The sequence below is a fragment of the Hordeum vulgare genome, chromosome 3H, assembly GCF_904849725.1.
Source record: "Hordeum vulgare subsp. vulgare chromosome 3H, MorexV3_pseudomolecules_assembly, whole genome shotgun sequence".
Taxonomy (NCBI): Eukaryota; Viridiplantae; Streptophyta; class Magnoliopsida; order Poales; family Poaceae; genus Hordeum; species Hordeum vulgare.
In genome coordinates, this window is record NC_058520.1 from 391,864,898 (window position 1) to 391,885,688 (window position 20,791).

Sequence of the window (20,791 nt, forward strand, 5' to 3'; positions counted from 1 at the left end):
TTAGGATAGATTGCCACACTATCAAGGGGGGATCTCAAGTGAGTAGCATGATCGTATCGTTCGTTGAGAGCTCAAACCATTTGCATTCTTTCATCATACTTCTTGGTTCTTGTTTGGTGTTTCTCTTTGTGAGTCTTAGATCTTATGGTCATCTTCATGACAAGCTCTAGTTCATCAAAAACGGAGTCCATATGCATCTTCTATGATGTTTTCGATGTTGGGAGTTTTTACCGGTCTTATTCGAAGAAGGGTTCTCACCATTTTCTTATGGTACTTTTATCACTTGCTTATTATTAATATTTCTATCAAGATTGTGTTATCCCATGTCGTTAGCTTTCCAACAAAGTTGGTTTCATTGAATTCGGAGTCCGTATGCGAAAGTTAAGGTAGTTTCTGTGGCGAGCAGTAGTACCGCTCCCACGAGCGGTAGTACCACTCCGTCAGACTTTATTTGCGCATTATTTTTGCCTCGGCATGGCTGGTGAACCTACCCAGCGGTAGTACCGCTCCCACGAGCGGTAGTACCGCTCTGTCGGACTTTATTTGCGCATCCTTTTTGCCTCAGCATGGCTGGTGAACCTACCGAGCGGTAGTACCGCTCCCATGAGCGGTAGTACCGCTCTGTGCGGGCTCTGAAGCATAACAGTTGGTTTTCCCCACCTATAAAAGTGGGTCTTCTTCCCCATTGAACCTTATCTCTTTAGCTCGTGTTCTTCCCCCATTGTTAACCTTCTTCGAGCTTGCTAACTCTCAATCCCTCCAATGATTCTTGCTAGTTCTTGAGGGAAAAGAGAGAGTAGATCTAGATCCACATTTCCACCAATCACTTTCTCCTCTAAGTGAGGGGAACCCCTTGGGTCTAGATCTTGGAGTTCTTCGTGTTCTTCTTCGTTATTCCTCTCATTTTCCTCCCGAGCATTAGTTGCTTTGGTGGGATTTGGGAGAGGACTTGGGCACTCCGCGTGCCCTTGCCATTGCATTTGGTGCATCGGTTTGAGTTCTCCACGGTGATACGTGGAAGTGAGAAGTTGAGAAGCTTATTACCCTTGGGTACTTGGTACCCCTAGAAGCTTGGTGGTGCCTTGAATCTCAATCATTGTGGTGTAAAGCTACGGGCAAGCGTCGGGGTCTCCAGTTAAGTTGTGGAGATTGCCCCGAGCATTTGTGGTCACCTCGAAGCCATATGCCATTGTGGTGAAGCTTCGTGGTCTTGTTGGGAGCCTCCAATTAAGTTGTGGAGATTGCCACAACCTTGTTTGTACGGGTTCGGTGACCGCCCTCAAGGGTCCCTTAGTGAAATAACATCATCTTGCATTGTGTGAGGGCGTGAGGAGATTACGGTGGCCTTAGTGGCATCTTGAGGAGCATTGTGCCTCCACACCACTCCAACGGAGATTAGCATCCGCAAGGGTGTGAACTTCGGGATACATCATCGTCTCCGCGTGCCTCGGTTATCTCTTAACTGAACCCTTTACTTATGCACTGTACTTTGTGATGGCCATATTGTTTCTTATCATATATCTTTCTATCACTTAGTTGTTTATCTTGCTTAGCATAAGTTGTTGGTGCACATAGTTGAGCCTAGTTGTTTTAGGTTTGTGCTTGACAAATTAAACGTTAGTTTCATTCCGCATTTGTTCAAGCCTAAACCATAATTATTTTAAAGTGCCTATTCACCCCCCCCCTCTAGGCGACATCCACGTCCTATCAATTGGTATCAGAGCTAGGTCTCACTTTATTAGATTTAACCACCTAGAGAGTAAGGATGTCGACTAGGGGTTTAGGATTCATTGACGCTCTTAGTTTCGATGGCACAAATTTTGATGTTTGCGTAATTCACATGCTTAATCACTTTCGGGTCTTGGACCCAAATTTAGAGCAAATTGTAGATATGAGTTTTTCACCTCCAAAGGATTCTCAAAATATATCTTTAGAGGATGATAAAAACTCTTATCTCGATGCTCAAGCTTCTAATGTGCTTTTTGATGCTTTGAGCAATGTAGTTATATTTCAACTCATGCCATTCTGGGATGCTCATGAGTTGTGGACAAAGCTTCAAGATAAATATGGTATGTCCAAGATTTGTGGGAATGATTGTTCTCCCTCCACCTCCGGTCGTGTGGTCTTCCGAACTTCATCTACTTCACCTACATGTGGATTGCCACAAGGTAATGATATGGTGAGTAGTGGAGATCATTGCAATGATGATAGTGGGCTTATTGTTGATGATCCTTCATCACTATATTATTGCAATGCTTCATATTTGGGCGTTAACACTTTGAGCACTCTAAATGTTTTACATGCTTGTGTTGATGGTCCATGCATATCATGTAAAAACTGCTTGACTAAATCTCATGATGATATGCTTTCTATATCTTGTTGCCATGATAAAAATGTATCTATTTCCTCGAGTTGTTGTGCTAACAATGTAGAGGAAATCCATCACTCCATTGAACAAGATGTGACCTTAAATGATGCTTCAAGGGATCCCACATCATCATCCATGTTTCTCACTTTTGCCTTATCGCTAAGACTTCAAAGGTATCTCCTACTTTGAATCCCAATAAATCTCATGATGATGATGTTGATGATAATGAGGATGAGGATAAATATGAAGAGAGTGGAAATATTGCATCCTTAAAAATTAAGGGTGAAATGATTTTTAGATCTCTTTATAAGAATAAAGTTGTTTGTTCCAACTTCATGGAAATCATGTCTATTGCCACTGAGAGCAAGAAATATATTGAGGAGTTGGAAGCTCATCTTGATTTGCATGAGGCCACCATTGAGAGAATGGAAGGTCATGAGCGTGATTACGCTAATGAGATCATGGAGCTATCTCAAGCCCTTGAAAATGAACAAACCACCAAGGAATCTCTTGAGGAGACCTTTGCACTCGAATTATCTAGATTAAAGGAATCTCATGATAGAGCTCTCGAGGTGGCTAATGATTTTAGAACTAAAAATGATAAGCTTGAAGTTGCACATCTAAACTCCGTGAGGACTATGAGCACCTCGAAAATGTCTCAAGGGCTATTGAGAGTTCGCTAATCGAACTCACCGAGTCTCATGCTCAACTTGAAGCTTCATATGCTAAATAGCTTGCCAAGTTGCCTTATCCTCTTATTGTGTCACGCCCAAGATGCGACCCTATCCTCAATTTGGCACGAGGGCCTCGTCAGGGATAGAAGCGCATCTCTCCTGTCGCAAGAATGGATATCGTTACAAGTACATGTACAGAAAAGAAGAGATATATAAAGAGTTGGCTTACACTCGCCACAAGCTACATCAGAGTCACATCAGTACATTACATAATCATCAAGAGTAAGAGCAGGGTCCGACTACGGACGAAAACAAACGCCAAAAGAAGAACGACGTCCATCCTTGCTATCCCAGACTGCCGGCCTGGAACCCATCCTAGATCGATGAAGAAGAAGAAGAAGCAACTCCAAATGAACAATCAACGCGCTCACATCGAGTAACCTTTACCTGTACCTGCAACTGGTGTTGTAGTAATCTGTGAGCCACAGGGGACTCAGCAATCTCATTTCCAAAGGTATCAAGACTAGCAAAGCTTAATGGGTGAGGTATGGTTAAGTGGTGAGGTTGCAGCAGCGCCTAAGCATATATTTGGTGGCTAAACATACGAGTACAAGAAATGAGAGGGGGAAGATCTACGCCTGGCAGACGTAACTACTGATGATCAAATGAATGATCCTGAACACCTACCTACGTCAGGCATAACCCCACCATGTCCTTGATTGGAGAAGGATCTCACGAAAGAGACAGTCACGATTACGCACACAGTTGGCATATTTTAATTAAGTTAACTTCAAGTTATCTAGAACCAGTGTTAAACAAAGTCTCCACGTTGCCACATAACCGCGGGCATGGCTTTCCGAAAGATTTAACCCTGCAGGGGTGCTCCAACTAGTCCATCACAAATTACCACAAGCCGCATAGAAATCCTCAATCACGAAGCTCGCGATCTCGTCGGATTCCCTAGTGGAAAACCTCAACTCTGAGATTACCCAAAGCATCACCGGAATCCCGATGCACAAGATATCTCGACAAAGGTAAAACTAATCCAGCAAGGCCGCCCGACGTGTCGACGATCCCGATAGGAGTCGCGTATCTCGTTCTCAGGACACGACGGATGAGCTAGACGTCGGGATCGCTAAACCTCCGGGTGACCAGAGGGGCGCCGGACATCGCTCAGGTGGGGCCAACACTCATGAGGAGCACTGGCCCGGGGGTTGATTAAATTTCCTCGGGTTAATTACTTCCTATGCAGTTCATTAGTTATTAGGCAAATGTAGTACCAAAGTTGGGCCCTGCGAGACCAGCTTTAATCTAAAACGAATTATCAAGGGGGTCCCCATAACAACCCCGATCGTGTTAGGAGCGCTCATTTATGGAACATAACACCGGTAGCCGGTAACTAAGGGGGCAAAGGTGGAACAAAACACCAGGCTAGAAAAGGCCGAGCCTTCCACCTTTTACCAAGTATATAGGTCCATTAAATTAAATAGCATTTAAATAGGGTGATAAGACAAGGAACCCATGTTGTCACATGGAAGCATTTGCACCTGCAACTAGCAACGCTAACAACATGGTTAAGCAAGCGGTAACATAGCCAATCAGTGGTTTGCTAGGTCGAACAGGTTGAAGGTATTCATGGCATTGTTGAGAGGCTGATATGGAAACATGCGGTAGGCAACGAGACATAAACGATAGAAGCGATAACTAGCATGGCAATGATAGTAATGGTATCTGGGGAAATGATCATCTTGCCTGAGATCCCGCTAGGAAGAAGAACAACTCGGTGGAGTCGGCAAACCATCGTAGTCGAACGGGTCCTCACATTCCGACACGCTTGCGGAACTCTATCGGAATGGAGCAAACCGGGAACAACATCAACACAAATATTCACCACACGATGCACAACATGAGGCATAACCTAATATGATGCATGATCAGTTCAAAGATGCAAGGGATGGCATGGCAATTCATCTCGCACAAACTCTACACATTAAGTGAAGCTCGATATACAACGGGTTGCATATCGACGAAACTCCACGATCAATTATTTAATTAACTCCCGATTATTTACACGGCAATATTAAATGTTGTTAACATGGCAAGGGGTGAAGCGGTGATCCTACATGGCATCCTAGACGATAGCACGCGGAACTTAGAACGGAGCTACGACACAAGAACATGCAACACAAGATAATTATGACATGAATGCTTCATGCATGCAAGCTCATTACATCACGGCAAGAAGAGAAGGAAACATGTGTCGCCACGGCAAGCGAGAGGGAACCATGGCGGCTAGACGGAAATGATGCCACGGCAACGTTCCTATCCCGATAACTCAACGGGGTATCGGTGACAACGAATTGAAGCGCGTGCGGGAACGCTAGAAGAAGATGGGGTGATCCCGGTTACCGGGTTCCCATGTGTCGAGGGCACGACGAAAAGGAAGACAACATGCACGGGCAAACAACGGTGCAAACATACAGTGCGTACATGCGTTCAACTCAAACAACTCATACATTCACACATCACTAGCACACGGTACACGACATGTCCCATCGGTATACCTTCGACGTGTGCATATCGGAGCGGAACGGGTCGTTGAAGGAGATCAACGATCGTCGTGGTCGTCGTGGAAGTAGTCGTACACACGCCGGTAGTTTAAGTAGTGGTACACGGTCTCGTCGGCGGTAGTCGTTCACTCGCCGTCATGGTTCTCAGGTCTTCGGCGTCGGTAGTCGATCACGGGTCTTCAGCGACGTCGAGGAAGTCGAACTCGTTTCCGGGGGTCGTCGAGGACGACGTGGTGCTCGACGAACTCGACGTCGACCCACGGCAGGCGAGGATGGTGCACGCGGTGACATTACACGACACATCAGCATCTACAACTAGCAAAACGTCCACTAGCACTGGCAACAAGCTACAACAACACGAAGCTATAGCACACAACTGCACCTACATCCGGCAACAGCAAAAGCCAGCAGCAATAGCAACAGCATGCACAACAAGCTAGCAAAGCAAGCTAGCAAGGCGGCATGCATATGCAGCAGCTACACGCACAGCAACAGCTAGCAGGGCAGCACATCTACAACCGGCAGCATCTCAGGCAGGCACACAACGATAGGAACCAGCACCAACTATGTCACAGCAACAGGCAGCAAACGCAAACAGCAAGCGGCAGCAGCCACAGCATGGCGCAGCAGCAACAGAGCAGCGGCACAGCAAGGCACATCAGCAAGTAAAACGACGACAGGTGAGCTCAAGGCAGCGCGGCACCGGCGAGCGGACACAGCCAACGAGGTACAGGGCGAGGCGGCGCACGGCAACACGGCGAGGGGCGGCGGCGCAAGGCAGGAGGCGGAAGGACGGCGGCTGAACGGAGGGTGACGTGAATCAGCCCATGGAGCTCCGGCAGCTACAAGCATGGCCGAGCTCGGTCGGGGTCGACCGGCGACGGAAGCACGGCGGCTGGGGCTCCGGCAGCAGCGGGATCGACTGGAGGCGGCGCAGCGCGTGGTCTCCTCACTGGGCAGGACGGCAATGCGGCCATGGCGAGGCAGACTGTGACCACGGGCTGCGCGCACAGGGAGAGCGGAGAGGCGTCGCGACATAGCTACGGCCGGTGCGAGGGAGCCACGAGGAGGGGGCGAGGGCGGTGCGCGGGACGGGCGGCACGTCGGCCGACGGTGGGCACGCCATGGACGCAGCAGGGGGAGCTGTCATGGCGGCGCGGCGGCGGGGAAACCTGCAGGCGGCTCGCGCGGACGGCGCGCGGGACGGGCCTCGGGGTTGCAGCGCGAGGAGGCGGGGGAGAGGCCGGCGACACGGGGCGGCACGGCGGCGGCGCAACACGCGGGAGGAGGAGGCGGCGGCAGGAGGGGGGCGCTGGGGTGGTCGCTAGGAGGAGCGATGGCGCGAGGGAAGGCACACAGGAGCGGCAGGAGAGAAGGGATCGGTCGGGCCTCCCTGTGCTAGGGTTGGGGGGGCCTCGTGGCCTGGGCCGGCTTGCTCTCTATTTGGGCCTTGCCCCTTAAAAAACAGAGAAGAACATAAAGGAAAAAAAGGGTTTTAGCAAAATGAAGAAAACGCCTTTTACTCCTTTAAATAAAAATACCCAACGTTAAAATAAACTGGCATCTTTTAAAAATGAACAAAACTAAAACCTTTTAAAGAACTAAAAATTAAAACCCTTTTGTAGAATAAAATAAAACCTCTTTTAATTTAAAGAACAAAATAAAAGCTTTTAAAAGAGAAAATAAAAAGAGACGTTTAAGAAATAAAACAAAAGGAAAAATAAGACTAAAACCCAAGGGTTGCCCCCACATTTAATAAAAATGACATTTTAAAAGAAGACACATTTTTAAAAGAGGGGTTAAGTTTGAAATCTTTAGCAAAACCACAAAACAAATGAGAGAGGAGAGAAGGTGGTTTCCTATTGCGAGACTCCGAGAGCACTCACAACTCAGATCACACCACGCAACAGACGATGCAAGATGCCATGCATGATGCGATGATGCAACTACATGATGATGCAATCAACAAAATAAAATAGACACACGACGGAAACGGAATAAAGGGGGGAATCTTCTGGAGCGTCGGCATCGGGCTGTCACATATTGCTAATGATGATGCTTGTGCTACTAACTCTACTTCTTGTGAAGCATCCATTTTAAAGGATAATGTTGAGCTAAGGGCTCAACTTGAGTTGCTATCTACCAATTATGGGAAATTCGAAGAAAGTCATGTAATACTCACAAGCTCTCATGATGATCTTCTAGCATCCCATAATGCGCTAAAATTAGCTCCTGAGGCTATTACTACCAAGGTAACATCAAGTGAGCCTCATGTGGACAATGGCACTGCTTCTAGTCAAAATGCTATATTGCCATGTCCTAGTCCTCGTAATTCTCCTACTCATAATGTTGCTACCTCTTGTGATGAATTATTTTCCTTGCCTTGTTGCTCTAACAATGAAGCTTATACTTCCTCTAGTACTTGTGTTGATACTAACCATGTAGAGGAAATCGAAGAGCTCAAGGCCCAAGTCACTTCTTTGAAGAAAGACTTGTAAAAGAGTCATGAAGGGATGTCCACACTCAACAATGTCTTGTGTGGGCAAAAATCCCCGAATGACAAAGATGGAATTGGATTCAACTCCAACAACAAGAATAAGAAGTCCAAAAACTTCAAGAATAAGGGCCAAGAACAAGTCAAGCATTCGGCCAAGATTATTTGCTTCAATTGCAAAATTGAAGGGCACCATGTTAGATCTTGCCCACTAAAGAAGAAGCCCCAAAGTCACAAGCAACAAGGGAAGCGACCACAAGTTCAATCACATACTCAACTACAAGTTGAAGAAATGCCACTTCCCAAGAATACCCAAGCCAACACTCCTCATGTTGAGAAATCAATAGGGAAGAAATTAAAGGGTAGATGTTGCTACTTATGTCGTGAGAAGGGTCACTTCACTTCTTGCACGAGAGGTAATTTATCCAACCCAATCATTATTGATGATATCTATTCTCTTGGGAAGTATAGGGTTGGCAATGTGTTTGCCAAGTTTGTTGGTACTCAAAGTGGTGTCAAGAAAAGTACCATTTGGGTTGCCAAGCCTATTGTGACTAACCTCTTAGGACCCAACGTGGTTGGGGACCAACAAGCTCAAACTTGATCAATAGGTGATTGTGGAGGACATTGGAGACTTTGATACATAATAAAGAATTAAGGGGTCTTCATCATTCATATTATCTAAAGCCAAGTCATTTGGATTATCGAGTTTCTATCTTATATCCAATGTGCCTCCTTAGGGTAACTTGTACTTAAAATGTTTACATTGTTAGTTACTTGCCCCTTTGCATGTTGTGGTTTTTTACCTTGCATGTGTTTGTATGTGTTGTGCTTCCAACTTGCTTATCTTGAGTAATCGAGTATGTGTATGTTGGTTTGCACATCATGTACATGTGAGTCTTGTATTGAGCCTTTTTGCATCTTGTTTGTATCTTTGTTGGCTCTTGTGAGAGATTAATGGATTATCCCATTATGGGGGAGTGATGTGCTTTGCACACCTCACAATCCTATAAATGTGTATACATGGGGAATACCACTTAGTATTGATATTTCCAGATTATCTAGTTTCTCTGTGGTATGTCTTACTCATGAGAAATTCAAATTCTATATGGTACATTAATTATCTCTTGTAGGTTTTAATTTGCCACTTGTTAATATTGTTGGGTTATCACATTATGGGTGAGTAATATGCTATGTGCATATTACAAGCCCAAAAAATGTGTACATTTGAGGTATTGCCACTTGGTGTTTATATTGTAAATTATCTTGTTCCTAGGTGGCATGTTATCTCTACAAGTGTCATTTGCTTGCGTTTTAGGGGTAAAAGATGATGTTGGATATAGTTGTGATCTACCAATGAGTATTATTTCCAAAATACTTCTTGGCCTTGACAATTGGTATTCCCATCATATGGTAGAAATTGCTAATCGTCTTTACATTGTATTTTGTGTTTCGTTGTCTTCCTTGCCTCTTGTGGATCTATTTTAACATGTCTAGTGTTTTTATAGATATAGAGAAAGTGATGATCCCATCTTGTGCATTTTGTATTTAAATGCAAATTCTATATAATGCACATCCCTTTGGGGAGCTATCCTATTTTCTTTAGAACACTCTCTTTATTCATCCATCATAAAATCTTTTGATCCCCATCAAGTGTGTTGATGGGAGGCAAGTCTTGATCTTTATGATGCTTTGTGCCATCATGAAAATATTGTCGAGGGTTTGGTTTGTTTGGAACCTAGATCTCTTTTGGAAACTAGATACCTCGTATTTGTTTTCCTTCAATTGGTATTTTGTTTCCTTTTATTTGGCATGTGTCAATGGATATCTCATTCCTTGAGGTATCTTTTAATTGATATCCTTCAAGTGATAGTTTTTTGTTTGGGATCTTATTATCACTTGATACCTTGTCTTTTGGTGACTTATCAACTTTGTGTTGAGTTGATTCTTGAGAGCCTTGAGCATGCATATTTACTATATATAGCTTCTTTTGCATGCTTTCTTTCCTGGACTCGATATATAGGGGAAACTCCACCTTGTCATAAGTTTTCATATCTATATGCACATATTTATGTGGAGTTTGTCCTATGTATTGTTGGTTTTCTAACTCTTTGGTCCCAATGAGTTTGGGCACCATTTTGTTTGTTTGTTGTTCTAGGAACAATTGGAGATGCATTGATGCTCGGCTCACCTACAAGGAAGGTGTTAACACCGTGTGCTTAATGGAGCCAAGTGGTACGACAACAAAAGTCCTTCCCTGGCAATGGTGCCAGAGATCCTTCTATCGTCTCTTGAGCTTGCGTTGGTTTTTCCCTTGAAGAGGAAAGGGTGATGCAGCACAGGAGCAATAAGTATTTCCCTAAGTTTGAGAACCAAGGTATCAATCCAGTAGGAGAATCTCGTCATGTCCAGAGTACCTACGCAAACACAAAAGAGCTTGCACCCAACGCTTTAAAGGGGTTGTCAATCCCTTCAAGATTGATTGCAAAGTGAGATCTGAAGGTGGAAAGTGCAACGCAGAAAAAAAGAGTAAGGCTGAAAATATGGTGTGGAGTAGACCCCGGGGCCATAGTGTTCACTAGAGGCTTCTCTCAAAATAGCAAATATCACGGTGGGTGAACAAATTACTGTCGAGCAATTGATAGAACCGCCAAAGTCATGACGATATCTAAGGCAATGATCATACATATAGGCATCACGTCGAGACAAGTAGACCGATACTTTCTGCATCTACTACTATTACTCCACACATCGACCGCTATCCTGCATGCATCTAGTGTATTGAGTTCATGACGAACAGAGTAACGCCTTAAGCAAGATGACATGATGTAGAGGGATAAACTCAAACCAATGATGAAAACCCCATCTTTTACCCTTGATGGCAACAACATGATGCGTGCCTCGCTACCCCTTCTGTCACTTGGTGAGGTCACCGCATGGTATGAACCCAAAACCAATCACTTCTCCCATTGCAAGAATCATAGATCTAGTTGGCCAAACAAAACCCACAACTCGAAGAGAATTACAAGGATATGAAATCATGCATATAAGAGATTAGAAGAAACTCAAATAAGATTCATAGATAATCTGATCGTAAATCCACAATTCATCGGATCTCGACAAACACATCGCAAAAGAAGATTACATCGGATAGATCTCCATGAAGATCATGGAGAACTTTGTATTGAAGATCCAAGAGAGAGAAGAAGCCATGTAGCTACTAGCTATGGACCCGTAGGTCTATGGTGAACTACTCACGCATCATCGGAGAGGTCATGGTGTTGATGAAGAAGCCCTCCGTATCCGAATCCCCCCTCCGATAAGGCACCAGAACGTGCCCCACATGGGATCTGGTGGAGACAGAAGCTTGCGGTGGCGGAAAAGTACTTTCGATGATCTCCTAATTTTTTCTGGGATTTCAGGGAATATATAGGCGCAAAACCTAGGGCAGAGGTGGCCCAGGGAGCCCACAAGCTAGGGAGGCGCGGGCCCCCCTGGCCGTGGCTAGGGGGCTTGTGGGGTCCCTGCACGCCTCGTGCCCTGATTCTCCAGCTTCCCGATCTTTTTCTGTTTTGGAAAAAATCTTTTTGGCAGTTTCATTCCGTTTGGACTCCGTTCAAAATCCTCCTCTGAAAGGGGTCAAAACCATGGAAAAACCAGGAACTGGCACTTGGCACTAAGTTAATAAGTTAGTCCCAAAAAATATATAAAAGGCATGCAAAACATCCAAAGTTTGACAAGATAATAGCATGAAACCATCAAAAATTATAGATACGTTGGAGACGTATCAAGCATCCCCAAGCTTAACTCCTGCTCGTCCTCGAGTAGGGAATTAATAAAGACTGAATTTTTTATGTGGAATGCTACCTAGCATAGTTGTCCTTTGCAACTTCTTTCACGTGACATGAATGTTCAGATCCGTAAGATTCAAAACAATAGTTTGCTATTGACATGAAAACAATAATACTTCAAGCAAACTAGCAAGGTAATCATGAACTTTCAAAATAACAAGGTCAAGGAAAGTTATCCCTACAAAATCATATAGTCTGGCTATGCTCCATCATCCTCACACAACTAATGTAAATCATGCACAACCCCGGTATTGTCCAAGTAATTGTTTTCGCACTCTTACTTTCTCAAACTTTTTATAACTATCACGCAATACATGAGCATGAGCCATGGATATAGCACTATAGGTGGAATAGATTGTGGTGGTGGTTGTGAGACAAAAAGGAGGAGATGGTTACATTGACTCGGCGTATCAAAGGGCTATGGAGATGCCCATTAATAGATATCAATGTGAATGAGTAGGGATTGCCATACAAGGGATGCACTAGAGCTATAAGTATGTGAAAGCTCAAAAGGAGAACTAATGGGTGTGCATCTGACTTGCTTGCTCACGAAGACCTAGGGAATTTTTGAGGAAGCCCGTCATTGTAATATACAAGCCAAGTTATATAATGAATATTCCCACTAGCATATGGTAGTGACAAAGCAAGAAGCTCTCAATCATGAAGAATATGGTGCTAATATGAAGCACTAGTGTGGAAAAAGATAGTGGCATTGTCCCTTCTCTCTTTTTCTCTTTTTTTTGTTTGGGCTCTTGGCCTCTTTTTATTTGGGCTCTTTGGCCTCTTTTTTTTAATTCCTCACATGGTACAATGCTCTAATAATGATGATCATCACACTTTTATTTACTCACAGCTCAAAGCTTAGAACGATGATGACTCTATAGGAAATGCCTCCGGTAGTGTACCGGGATGTGCAACGATCTAGCTTGGCGTATGACGTTGAAACATCTCGCTAGCTATCTTACGATCATGCAATGGCAATATGAGAGTGACGGCACAAGTCATGAGACGGAACGGTGGGAGTTGCATGGCAATATATCTCGGAATGGCTATGAAAATGCCATAGTAGGTAGGTATGGTGGCTGTTTTGAGGAAGGCATATGGTGGGTTTGTGCACCAGCGAAAGTTGCACGTCACTAGAGAGGATAGCAAAGGTGGAAGGTGAAAGTGCATCTATACCATGGACTCACATTAGTCATGAAGAACTCACATACTTGTTGCAAAAGTTTTTATTAGTAATCGAAACAAAGTGCTAAATGCATACTCCTAGGGGAAGGGTTGGTAGGTGTTAACCATCACGCGATCCCGACCTCAACACAAAGGATGACAATCAATAGATCAATTATGCTCCGAATTCCTAACATAGCGGTTCACCATACGTGCATGCTACGGGAATCATTAAATTCAACACAAGTATTTCTAGATTCACAACACCCTACTAACATAACTCTTAATATTACCAAATCCACGTCTCAAAACTAATTGAGAGGAATCAAGACTTCTCTTTCTACTCAATGCACATGAAGATGGAGGTTTTTGTATCCTCTGTGGGTACCTATCACCTTTGGGACTACTTTCATAGCATAAGCCAACTACCAAGTCACGCACCACCGTGCTCTAAAAGATATAAGTGAAGCACATAGAGCAAAATTATCTAGCTCAAAAGATATAAGTGAAGCACTATGAGCATTCTAGCAAAATTAGTGCATGTCTCTCTCTCTCAAAAAGGTGTGCAACAAGGATGATTTTGACAAAACAAAAAGAAATGACTCCTACGATACAAGACACTTCAAGCAAAACACATATCATGTGGTGAATAAAAATATAGGTCCAAGTAATGTTACCGATGGATTGAAGACGAAAGAGGGGATGCCTTCCCGGGGCATCCCCAAGCTTAGGCTTTTTGGTGTCCTTGAATTTGGCTTGGGATGCCTTGGGCATCCGTAAGTTTGAGCTCTTTCCACTCCTTATCTCTTTTGTCATGAGAACATCACCCAAAACTTGAAAACTTCACAACACAAAACTTAAACAAAAACTCGTGATATCATTAGCACAAGAAAACAAACTACCACCTCTTTTGGTACTGTAGCAAACTTCAATTCTATCTATATTGTTGTTGGGATACTGTATTCTCACTTTTACATGGCTATTACCCCCCGATACTAACCATAGTTTCAGCAAAACAAGCAACCAACTCAACAAAAACAGAATCTGTCAAAAACAGACCAGTTTGTAGCAATCTGTATACTTCGTATACTTCTGTTACCTCAATTTTTTTGAAAACTTAGGAATGCCTGGGAAAAAGGCATATCCACCAGCAGCAAAAATAATCAACTCAAAATCTCTTTCTAAATAAAAATGAAAAATCATCTCGTGAGCGAAAAGTTTCTGTCTTTTTCCAGCAGGATCAAACAACCATTACCAAGACTAGTCATAAAGGTTTTGCTTGGCTCAAACACAAAAAACACAATCAAAACAGAATTATGATGGTGTGTACACAACAAAACAGAAAGAAAAAATATAAATTCATTGGGTTGCCTCCCAACAAGCGCTATTGTTTAACTCCCTTAGCTAGGCATAAAAGCGATAGAATCACGTATCGTCGTCTTTGGTGCTCAAACCATAAGTGGCCCTCATCATGGATTCATAAGGCGATCTTATTTTCTTTCTAGGAAAGTTTTCCATTCCCTTATTTAAAGGAAATTGAAATCTAATATTCCCTTCCTTCATATCGATGATAGCATCGATAGTCCTTAGGAAAGGTCTACCAAGAATAATAGGGCATGTAGGATTGTAATCAATGTCAAGCACAATGAAATCCACAGGTACATAGTTCCTATTTGCAATAATAAGAACATCATTGATCCTTCCCATGGGTTTCTTGACAGTAGAATCCGCAAGATGCAAATTAAGAGAACACTCTTCAATCTCATTAAAACCCAGAACATCACATAAAGACTTTGGAATCGCGGAAACACTAGCACCCAAATCACACAAAGCATTGCATTCATAGTTTTTGATTTTGATTTTGATAGTAGGTTCCCACTCATCACGAAGCTTTCTAGGGATAGAGACTTCCAATTCAAGTTTCTCTTCAAGAGATTTATCATATCTTCGACGATATGATCGGTAAAGGCCTTGTTTTGGCTATAAGCGTGTGGAGAGTTTAACATGGATTGCATCAAAGAAATGCATTCAATCAAGGAGCAACTGTCATAATTGAATTCCTTGAAATCCATAGTAGTAATTTCATTACTACTCAAAGCTTTAATATCTTCTACTCCACTTTCAATGCTTTTAGCATCAAGATAGATGGACTTCGAATCATTGGGGCGCTTTTCAACCAAAGTGGATTCATATCCAGCCCCATAATCATTAGGTTTGTCACAAGAAAACAAAGATTCAATGGGAGTCACACCAAGCGCTTTAAGATCTTCATGATTCTCATCACGAGTTTCAGGTTTAGCAACCATTTTATTGACTAAGGTAGCCTGCTTATCAGAAATCTGGCCTACCAACTTTTCAAGACGAGCAAACTGAGAATTTAGCTCAAGGAATTATTTGGCCATATCATCAACTTCTCTACTCATAAAAGCCATAAAATAATTTTGCTCCTTCAATTCTCTACGAAAGTAACTGTTGTATTCAAATTGTGTAGACATGAAGCCTTTAACACTAGTTTCAATCTCTTCTAACTTCGCATAGTGAGCATCAAAATCCCTTGGTTGGGCCATTCGGGTTTTAGTAGGCAGACAAGCGGGCAAAGAGCAAGCGAGAAAAAGGGCAAACGAAAAGGCAAACAGAAAAGTCAAACAAAAAAGGCAAAGTGTGAAGTGGGGGAGAGGAAAACGAGAGGCAACTGGCAAACAAAGTAAATGCAAGAGATGAGTTTGCGACACTTACTTGGATGAGTTCCTGACTTGATCCTCCCCGGCAACGGCGCCAGAAATCCTTCTGCTACGGCAACAAAAGTCCTTCCCTGGCAATGGTGCCAGAGATCCTTCTGTCGTCTCTTGAGCTTGCGTTGGTTTTTCCCTTGAAGAGGAAAGGGTGATGCAGCACAGGAGTAGTAAGTATTTCCCTCAATTGGAGAACCAAGGTATCAATCCAGTAGGAGAATCTCGTCATGTCCACAGTACCTGCGCAAACACAAAAGAGCTTGCACCCAACGCTTTAAAGGGGTTGTCAATCCCTTCAAGATTGATTGCAAAGTGAGATCTGAAGGCGGAAAGTGCAACGCAGAAAAAAAGAGTAAGGCTGGAAATATGGTGTGTAGTAGACCCCGGGGCCATAGTGTTCACTAGAGGCTTCTCTCAAAATAGCAAATATCACGGTGGGTGAACAAATTACTGTCGAGCAATTGATAGAACCGCGCAAAGTCATGACGATATCTAAGGCAATGATCATACATATAGGCATCACGTCCGAGACAAGTAGACCGATACTTTCTGCATCTACTACTATTACTGCACACATCGACCGCTATCCAACATGCATCTAGTGTATTGAGTTCATGACGAACAGAGTAACGCCTTAAGCAAGATGACATGACGTAGAGGGATAAACTCAAACCAATGATGAAAACCCCATCTTTTTACCCTTGATGGCAACAACACGATGCGTGCCTCGCTACCCCTTCTGTCACTGGGTGAGGTCACCGCACGGTATGAATCCAAAACCAAGCACTTCTCCCATTGCAAGAATCATAGATCTAGTTGGCCAAACAAAACCCACAACTCGAAGAGAATTACAAGGATATGAAATCATGCATATAAGAGATCAGAAGAAACTCAAATAAGATTCATAGATAATCTGATCATACATCCACAATTCATAGGATCTTGACAAACACACCGCAAAAGAAGATTACATCGGATAGATCTCCATGAAGATCATGGAGAACTTTGTATTGAAGATCCAAGAGAGAGAAGAAGCCATCTAGCTACTAGCTATGGACCCGTAGGTCTATGGTGAACTACTCATGCATCATCGGAGAGGTCATGGTGTTGATGAAGAAGCCCTCCGTATCCGAATCCCCCCTCCGGCAGGGCACCAGAACGTGCCCCAGATGGGATCTTGCGGAGACAGAAGCTTGCGGCGGCGGAAAAGTACTTTCGATGATCTCCTATTTTTTTCTGGAATTTTAGGGAATATATAGGCGCAAAACCTAGGGCAGAGGTGGCCCAGGGAGCCCACAAGCCAGGGAGGCGCGGGCCCCCCTGGCCGCGGCTAGGGGGCTTGTGGGGTCCCTACAGGCCCCCTGCCCTAATTCTCCGGCTTCCCGATCTTTCTGTGTTTCGGAAAAAAAATCTTTTTGGCAGTTTCATTCCGTTTGTACTCCATTCAAAATCCTCCTATGAAAGGGGTCAAAAACATGGAAAAAACAGGAACTCGCACTTGGCACCGAGTTAATAAGTTAGTCCCAAGAAATATATAAAAGGCATGCAAAACATCCAAAGTTTGACAAGATTATAGCATGAAACCATCAAAAATTATAGATACGTTGGAGACGTATCACCAAGTTAGGATGATCAACCAACAATCATCTACTACATCAATCCAATGATGTCTCGGTAACAAGTATCTACTTCATGCATACATTCCTTGCAAGGCCCGAACATGTCTTCTCTTGGCTGAGCGGTACTACCGTGGGTAGCCACGGTACTACCGCTGGAGATGTGTTACTGCTGCACTCATGCAGTAGCAGCACCGACACGGTACTATCGCATCCAGCACGACAATATTTTTCTGCTGTCGGTGGACGAACGGTACTACCGCCCAGCGAGCGGGAGTATAGTTTTACAACCGCTGGCCAGGCGGTACTACCGTAATGACTTGCGGTACTACCACACCCTCGGGACTGCGAGGGGTTATACCCTCCTCTCATGGTTATGTCTCTCTCTCCAGGTTGCATCTTGGCATGAATCTCTTGATTCGTTCTTGTGGTACTTGTTTCCTTTCTCACACTCCGGTCTATCCGACCGTCCCCATGTCTGGCCGCCGGTCTGATCGCAAGCCGAATTCGTCGCCTTCACAACGTATTCAACAACCACTATGCTAGTCTGATCGCCACGTCTAGCCGATCCTTACCGACCACAGCCCATCGAACGGTCCAGGCCTCCTGCCCGAAGTGTCCGACACCACCGATTGCATCCGCGATCGCCGCCATGCTCCACCTTACGCCAATCGAAGGTTTCCTGGCACCGACAAGCATGATCCTCGTACCTCCAAATGATCTTTCGCATAGCCTTCTCGCAACCTTGCTCATGATACCACTTGTTAGAATAAAACGCGAATGCAAGATCATAGACGACACACCGAGGCACGATATTTGTTAACGAGGTTCACCGATATGGCTACATCCCCGGGGCGTGACTACGGGCGCTCCTCCCAAAGATACGGCAACACCGGCCGCCCGGGCGCCTACACAAGTCGTCGGCTCCCCCGCGTACCTATTGCTATCCGGTCGTCATGGGTTACAATGTGTGGTGCCCCTCGATATATAAGAGGCCTAGGATACAACGTGTCCGACTCCTACACGACGAGTACCTATCCACTCCAATTACAACTTCAAGTCCACGTAACCCCTTGCGTACATAATATTCGACACAAATATATCAGCACTACGGATGATACTCCCATTATATCAACTTTGACCGACCGACCCAAACGGACAACAACTACACGACTCGTACCTACCGCTTGGGTCGCCTGTCCACTCTGTGTCCGCCCGCTTTAGGATTTGAGTCGATAGTGCGTCCAACGCGCCGATCCATATTTGTCTGCGTGGCCGGCTAGCCGCCGATTTTTAACAAATACAAATATTTTGCATATTTTTCAAAAGCAAATGAAATAGCATAGTTCCACAACTGAAATAAAATATAGCAAAGTTTTACAAACCCAATAAAAATTAAATTGTCTTAAAAAGATACATCCATTGGTTGCCAACATGATTCTACATATGCTCAACCAAATCATCTTGCAACTGAATATGAGTTTTCCAATCACGCATTTCATGATGAAATTGGGTGAACTATGCAAATGATGTTGCTCCCCCGCCATGCCGAGGCACCACATTGTCACCCTAAAACTCAAAACCTTGATCGTAGAGACGTTCCGGACGCTCATACTCTATGATCATATTATGCATGATCACACAAGCACTCATCACTTTCCACAACTTTTTTGTGCTCCAAGTTCTAGCAAGATACCGAACTATGCCCCATCGAGATTGCAGAACACCAACGCACGCTCGACATCCTTCCTAGCACTCTATTGCTCTTGGGAAAATCTTTTCTCTTCTCTCCGGCAGGGTTGGAGACTGTCTTCACAATAGTGGTCCAATATGGATAGATTCCGCCAGCTAGATAGTATCCTTTGTTACAGTTGTAACCGTTGATGTTAACATTGACCGGCGGGCTGTTGCCTTCGGCAAGCCTTGCAAACACCGGCGACCGTTAAGCACCTTGATATCATTGTATGATCCGACCATGCCAAAGAAAGAGTGCCAGATCCAGAGATCTTGAGAGGCCACGACCTCTAGTATGACAGTGCAAGCCTTGACATGGCCTTTGTACTAGCCTTGCCAAGCAGAATGGCAGTTCTTCCACTCCCAGTGCATGCAGTCTATGCTGCCAAGCGTCCATGGGAAGCCCCGGCTGGCATTGGTCGCCAACAAGCAGGCTGTGTCTACAGCAGTCGACTCTCTCAAGTACTCATGGTCAAATACTACAACCACAGCCTTGCAGGATCTGTACAATGACTCTAGGCAACTAGACTCACTCATACGGACATACTCATCGATAAGATCACCGGGTACTCCGTAAGCAAGCACCTGGATAGCTACATTTCATTTATGATAAGATGAGAAGACAATCTTTCCAATGGCATCCTTTTTGCACTCGAAGTAGTCATCGTATCTGACCACCCCCTCTCGAATCTAGTTGAAAACATGCCTAGCCATAAGAAAACGCCACCGGAATTTCTAATGTTTGAACAACAGATTGGTTGTGTCAAAGTAGTCCTTCCATAGAAGGAAATGGCCGCTCTCTCGGTTGCGATTCAACGCCGGAACATGCCCCGAAATTGAGACCCGGAACAACTGACGTTGCCTATTAAGGTGGTCATGGACCAACACGGCAAGCAGCATCCCCTCATCGTCAGATGAGGAATCGTCGGAGTCGCACAAAACATTATGAAAAAAGAACTCGTCGGCGTATCCATTTGTACCTTGAGGCAAACTGCCGAACAATTTGCGGACGTGGATGACAAAGCAAACTGGCGACGTCGGATTGGGGTGTGGGAAGCTGCGGTAGCCCGGCGGCGATGCAGCCGACGGCGTGGGTAGGTGTCGGCGTTTGGGGGGGGGTACGGGAGGAGGCGCCGGTGGCCGAGGCACCGAAAATGGGCGATGGCGACGACGGGGTGAGGGCGAGGTGAGGGCTAGCTGTCGACAGGGGTGGAGAACGACCAATGTGTCACCGATTGGAGGACGAGGGAAAGGAGTACGCGCGCGTCATCCGCGTCCGCTTCGTGTCTGTGCCGACCTAAATGAGGCTTAAAATTGGACCGGGAATGGATCGGCACGCGAACGAAAAGTAGTCGCACATCCGTTTGGATCGACAGCTTGAGTTGACTTTCCCGTCCGCGCTTACCCAAACAGATGAGTCGGACGAAATAGGTCGTCCAATTAAAATTGCTCTCAAGAAACGAGCTTCGATTATGAAAAGGATTTTAATTATTTTTTAAATTCATTTATATGAACACGACCATTCTACTAGTAAAGTTTGTTCAGAATTCGTTGGAGGAATGTAAACCAGCGCGACTCCAATGAG